A 7,414-nucleotide genomic window follows, 5' to 3' on the forward strand; every position below is an offset into this window, starting at 1 on the left:
TGGATGGTATTCTCAATGCATAATTTGCATAGATATATATAGTACCAGGATCCCTTAAATTAAGGAGAAATTTACGAGAGATATCAGGCAAGGTCTACAGTAACAGATACGCTAAGATATGAATTGTCAGATACGCTAAGATATGAATTTTGTCTATACACTATTCATGCAGTCAATGCAGCAAAACGTGTCTAGACTAAGAATAATAAGCAAGTGATTTTCGATAAGAAATGATAAGTAATACTTTTTTTTTTGACATGCAGACCAGGTCGAAGTCCAGACTCACTAATGCATCCTAATAACTATCAGTTAGACATACTAATGCAAGACCTGGTTCGCTAAGACCACCGCTCTGATACCAACTGTAGAGACCCGTCCTAATCCATCCGGACGAAGTCCATATCGATTATAAACGATTCACAACAGTTGATTACATCGCGAGGTATTTGACCTCTATAAGATACATTTTACAAACATTGCATTCGTTTTGAAAAGACAATCTTTCATTACATCTGAAGTTGACAGACATATATACCATTTCATAATATATCTAATTATAATTGACTTAATAATGATCTTGATAAACTCAACGACTCGAATGCAACGTCTTTTGAAATATGTCATGAATGACTCCAAGTAATATCTTTAAAATGATCAAATGCACAGCGGAAGATTTCTTTCATACCTGAGAATAAACATGCTTTCAAGTGTCAACCAAAAGGTTGGTGAGTTCATTAGTTTAGCATAAATAATCATTTCATAATTTTAATAGACCACAAGATTTCATCTATCCAATTCTCATAAACATACGTCCCATACATAGAGACAAAAATATCATTCATATGGATTGAACACCTGGTAACCGACATTAACAATATGCATATAAGAATATCCCCATCATTCCGGGATCCTCCTTCGGACATGATATAAATTTCGAAGTACTAAAGCATCCGGTACTTTGGATGGGGCTTGTTGGGCCCGATAGATCTATCTTTAGAGTTCGCGTCAATTAGGGTGTCTGTTCCCTAATTCTTAGATTACCAGACTTAATAAAAAGGGGCATATTCGATTTCGATCATTCAACCATATAATGTAGTTTCGATTACTTGTGTCTATTTCGTAAAACATTTATAAAAGCAGCGCATGTATTCTCAGTCCCAAAAATATATATTGCAAAAGCATTTAAAAAGGGATTAATGAAACTCACGCATATAAATATTGTAAAACAGTTAATAAAGCATTTGCATGTATTCTCAGCCCAAAAATGTAAAGAGTAAAAGGGATCAAATGAAACTCACGCATATAAATATTGTAAAACAGTTAATAAAGCATTTGCATGTATTCTCAGCCCAAAAATGTAAAGAGTAAAAGGGATCAAATGAAACTCACGCAATATAAATATTGTAAAACAGTTAATAAAGCATTTGCATGTATTCTCAGTCTCAAAGATATATATTGCAAAAGCACTTAAAAAGGAATAATGAAACTCACCTAATGTATTTTGTAGTAAAAATACATATTACGACAATGAACAAGTGTAGGGTTGACCTTGGATTCACGAACCTATTATTCCATCATCTATATTAATACAGGTACCAGTAATCGAACAAATATATATATTATTAGTGATTTTATTTGTTATTTTATATCATGTGTTTCATTAATAACTTAATTAGATATATTTATCTTTATATAGATAATTAACTTTTATTACAAAAGTGTTAATATGATTAGGTTTTATGTCATAAATATTTTTTTTATATAGAAAATCTTCATTTGATATAATAATAGTAATAATAATATTAATGATAAAGATAATACTAGTTATGATAATAATAATAATATTCCTAATAGTAATAAAAATGATAATTTTTCTAAGAATGTTATTATATATATTGATAATAATAGTTTTTAATAAAAATAATACTTTTACTAAAATGATAATAATATTAATTGTATTAATTTAGTACTAGTAACAATTAATTTAATCAATAAAATAATAATAATAATAAAACTACCTCAAGAATAAGTGCACTTGCCCGGGCTCGAACCCGCGACCTCTCGCCTAAACACAAACACCCATAGCCACTCTTCTGTCCATTGCATTTCTGTTTTAACTTATATCCTAAACTATATAACCCGTCGTCTATATAGATAATCTGGCTCAACATCTAAATCAAAGTTCACGGCCCAATTAATTAAGATTCGGCCCAACTGAAAAGAATTAGTTCTCGGCCCAACTGAAAACTAGAGTTCGGCCCAACAATTTAGAATCATAACAGCCCAATAGCTTATTATAACAATTTACCATCTAACAATTCGTTTAAGCAAATGATTAGAAAACCCTAAAGTTATACGGTTCACCAACACTTCCTATCATCATCGTCTTTTTACTTCTCTTGTTCACGGATTAAAAGAAATAGGAAAACGAACTTGTAGTTGATGGTTATTTTGGGATGGTTTGAAATGGGAACAGGTAACATGCGAGCAATAACAACATCACTTTATCATCATGATCCTTTCATTTACAACATCACCATCATTCCTTGTCTAACATCATTATCATGCTAGTCATGTAGGCTCCTTTCTTTCATTCTTTTCATGATACAGCCAACTTAAACAATTATATTGTGTCCTTCCTACTCCCTTTGTCGTGGCCCACAAAAAGGAAAAAAAATATTTCAACCGTAGATAAATTCAAACACATTATCTCATTGTGACCCCATTTATCATCATAATACTCGATTTCGTTTTCTTAAATAAACAGGTGGGGCATTTTTTAATTGTGCCAACAAGGAGAACCCACTTATTCAATATATAGTATATAACTTAACATTATGTTCATTGTTTTCATTAAATAGAAACACAAACGAAAACAGCAGGTACCTACGATTTGTGATGGAAAAGGTGTGTGGTGATTTTTATGGTGGTTGTGGCTCTTGGTGTCGTGGTTTGTTGCTTGTTGATCGTGGTGGTTTTACACAGAAAAATAGTTGAAGAAGAAACAAGTCTTCATAGTGTTCTCGGGTTCAAACAGAAGAAGAAGGAAAGAAAAAAATATAACAGTTGTGGTTGAGCTTGATGATTTACTTTAATCGATGACGGGAAAGGTGGTGATTGTTTTGGGTCTGTTTTCAGTGAATGAACACAGACAAGTAGCAGCAAGTTTGAGTCGTTTGATTGTGGGTTTCGAAGGAAAAGAAAAAAAAAATATGTTGTAGCATGTTAACGAAGGTAGTAACAAGTGAGTTTTGTTTGGTTGATTAGTAGAATAAAATGGAAACACGTACCGTTTGTTCGGGTTGGAAATAGAAACGGAATATATATAGTAATAGTAACATTAGCATCCCAAGTGGGTCTCGATGGTGTTTGATCATGATAGTTTCATGGTGATGACGTAAGGTGGTTCGGTTAATATATTTCCAGGTATGTGTGGTCTTTGATTCAGAAAATAGAACATTTGTTGAATCCTTGTAGTAGTGTGGTGATCGAGGTGGTCTAAGGTAGTGAAATGGGATTTGTATGATTACATACAACGTGAATTAATCCGTGTTATAGCAATTTGAGTAGTCGACAGGATTTATTGATCGTACAGAATTAATAAAAGAAATATAAAAGTTTGATAATGACTCAAAACAGATTTTGGATTATCTATGTGTTTGATTCATGGTTCGTACTATATTGAAGAATCAATTTAACAGTCATAGACAAAAACGAAAAAGAATTCGATGTGGACCCTTATCTGATTCCCTATACATCTAAATCTGTTTAACAGTGTTTATATTTTTATATATAAATCTGTATCTAAATTTGTTTATATAAAATGTATAATAAGTCTGTATAAATCTGTTTTTAATACGCATATATCTATATCTATATATAATATATATATATATATATATAAAGAACATAATATAATAATATTAATTACACAAATATCATAATCCAATCTTAATGAAACAATTAATAATAATAATTTTTATAGTAAGATATTAGTAATGATAATATGATATTTTTAGTTATTAGAATAATGATATCTTTTAAAAAATATAAATTTAGTAACAATTCATTTTGATGATAACTATAATATTAATGATTTTAATGATTTTAGTAAGAACAATTTAAATGTATCAATTTTATATCTATATAACATACCTTAAAAATAATACTATTGATAATGCAAATAATTATTTTTAATATTAATATTAATATTCATACAATTAATGAGAGTAATACTAGTAATATTGACATAACATTAAATCTTGTACTTAAATTTAATATCTTAATACGTAGTATTATATATGTCCTTTTCAATGATATCTATATAATTATATATATTTATTTTGATAATAACTTAATTACTCTATTTATTATTTTACTTTCTAAATTTCAGATTGTTTAAAGTGTAGTTTATTAATTCAGAAGTATTATGTATACTCTTATGTTGTTATATATATATATATATATATATATATATATATATATATATATATATATATATATACATATTTATTTCCTCACACATGTTCGTGAATCGCCGTGGATAGTCAAAAGGACAAATACAGTCATGCAAAACAGTTTTCAAAATTTCGTAACTCAATATTACAGACTTTACTTATTTTGTCGAAATCATATATAAAATTTAAGTTTAAATTTGGTCAGAAATTTCCGGGTCATCACATTTAATCCCTACAAAATAGATTTGACTTAACCACTTACTATTTTGTGATATATTCTTTTCACATGTGAGAATTACAAACTAACACAAACAATTAATTAAAACAAATAAATACTAATTCTACTAAACTTAATAAAGCGATTATTCGTAACAGATAATATTAAATATTATAATCATACATAAATAAATGTAAATAAGTAAGTAACTAACTTGATTCTCTGATTATTATTGCACTAAACATCAAAATGAACTGATTATCCTCTGATCTGTTTTTGTTTTGAAGCTTTTCATTTAGTTGTTGAATTTTGCCTTTCAAGTTATTCATGCATTCCTAGCATGAAATTAATATTTACGATTTAAAATTGTATTAAACTATAAACTCATTCATAAACTACTAAGGTTGGAGAATTCGGATCTCGGGGAGATCTCGTTTGAACTTTTTTAGGGAGATCTCGCCATCTCGAAATAATCTCGGGGAGATCTCGGACGTTGACTTATGTTGCCTTTATAAGTTTTTTAATAAAAATATACATAAAACCATAACTATATGTATATTTATATACGTTTTTACGAGATCTTACAAAAATATCCGAGAAATGAGCGAGAAAATCTTAGAAATTACGAATTTTACAAGAAAATCTTACAAATTAGCAAGAAAATCCGAGAAATCGTGGCTTTGACTAAGTTTGACCCCGTTGATCGAGAAATCTCGGGAGATGAACATCTCGTCTCGATTTCCTTCTAAAAATGAGATCTCGAGGGAGATCTCGAGAGATTTACAACACTGTAAACTACATATTATTGCAATAAACACCAAAATGAACTTATTATTCTGAAGGAGTATAGTATTATTATTATTGCATTAACATAAAAACAACAATACTTATTCCAAAATTACCTCTTTTTTCTTTCGAAGTTTCTAGACTGCTAGTCGTTTTTTTTTCCTTAAGATTTTGCTACTTGTGCGCCTGAGTTATAAATCAAAATTAAGAAATGAAGATGTAATCAAAATTTGATATTGTTATACATGCGATGTCCTACAGTTTACTGAAATACACGTATTTGATAAACATGTATGAGCAAAACATGTTTGGAACGTACCTAGGCCTATTCTTCTGGTGATAATTGTTTTTCTTATATTTAACACGTTTCTTCTTTTGATTCTTATTAGACGACGAAGCATCCACAATAACGATGATGAACTGTTATTAGTGAATGATGAATGTCGATGGTAGAGATTAGACAGTTCGTGAGATGCCAGAGAAGGAAAATATTTTGTATTTTGAATATGTAATGTGAATAATGTTTGTATGTAAATGTAGTATAGAATCCGTGGAAATAAATGTGTTGCTACAACTTAGGAGGTTGTTACGTTCAAAAATAAGTTATCTTTAGAATTGATTTGAAAAAATCACATGAAGTTTGAAAGTAAATTTAGCATTCAAAACCATATCAAATATATTAGGTATGCAAATCTGCCAGCTAGAAATATATAGCTTGTAATACTCGGTTTCATATATATCTATATCTATTAAACATAGTTTGACAGAATGGTGATATTGTTTCATACTGTATACAGTGGCGGAAATAGCATGGGGCAAGGGGGGGGGGGGGGGGGGGGGGGGGGGGGGGGGGGGGGGGGGGGGGGGGCAGATGCCCCCGGTCGATTTGCAATTTTTAGTGTAAAAATTTTGGGTTTTTCGACTTTGCGCCCGGTGGAAAAAAAATTTTCCCCAAAACCTCCATATTTTGCCCCAAAACCTTCATATTTTGCCTAAAAACCTCCACATTTTGCTCAAAAATCACAATATTTTTCCCAAAAACCTCTATATTTTACCAAAAAAAGTTGATACGCTTTAAAAAAATTTTCGCCCCGGATGAAAAAAATTCCTGTTTTCGCCACTGACTGTATATATATATGTTAAAATCGGTTAATTATAATTGAATGCATTAGGATTTTTTTTTTTAATTTTTCCATAATAAATCGCTTATTTATAATTGGATTCTTTATGATTTTTTACCATAATAAGTCGGTTATTTTTGTTCCTTATATTACGTTTTATGATGATGAAGTTTTATAATATAAATGGATTGATTATTAAATGGATGGATTTACAATTAATTATAAAAGTTATATTTTATCACATTTTTATTTTGTTTCTATTTTTAAAGTGTTAATATATTTAAATTATTATCGGATATACATATAAGTATTTGATTATTTGATTATTATTATTATTATGATTATATGATTATAATTATATTATTTTAAATTTAATTTGATTTGAATGCATTAAATAAATCGTGCAAGATTATTCTCATTTAAATTTAGATTCCCGAAATTTGTGGAGCCTTTTTTGTTATTGTAATTTGAAAATTTGTAATACTAAAATGTTTAAAGGGTATTGATGTAAAAAGGTTTTTAATTGAAAAAAGTATTAAGTAATAATCTTTTCAAAATTAAATTTAATGGTTATAAATTATAATCATATGATTAGTTTGAATGGATGGTCAAGATTTTTTATTTGAAAATAATATTACTTAAATATGACTATGCTTTAATAAGAAGAAGAGTGATACTTCACATCATTATATCCTTAGATACAAATATTTCAAAAATAGAAGTAATATCTCTATCAGTCGAATAAATAGATTGATGATATTCTCTACTTTTGAGAGTGTTTTCATTCTGGGTGGAGAAATGACTTATCTTTATTCTCGGATAGGGGAATGATT

At 29.0% G+C, this 7,414-nt stretch overlaps 1 long non-coding RNA gene across 1 annotated transcript in view; it reads left to right on the forward strand.

The window, feature by feature from the left end:
• Positions 1–6,034, forward strand: part of LOC139862209 (uncharacterized) — a 105,919-nt gene extending 99,885 nt beyond the window's left edge. Inside the window, exon 3 of the long non-coding RNA XR_011764088.1 lies at positions 5,850–6,034. This is a non-coding gene — a long non-coding RNA (uncharacterized lncRNA). The remainder of the gene's footprint in view (positions 1–5,849) is intronic.
• The last annotated feature ends 1,380 nt before the right edge of the window (positions 6,035–7,414 follow it).

Source organism: Rutidosis leptorrhynchoides, chromosome 8 (genome assembly GCF_046630445.1).
Source record: "Rutidosis leptorrhynchoides isolate AG116_Rl617_1_P2 chromosome 8, CSIRO_AGI_Rlap_v1, whole genome shotgun sequence".
Classification (NCBI taxonomy): Eukaryota; Viridiplantae; Streptophyta; class Magnoliopsida; order Asterales; family Asteraceae; genus Rutidosis; species Rutidosis leptorrhynchoides.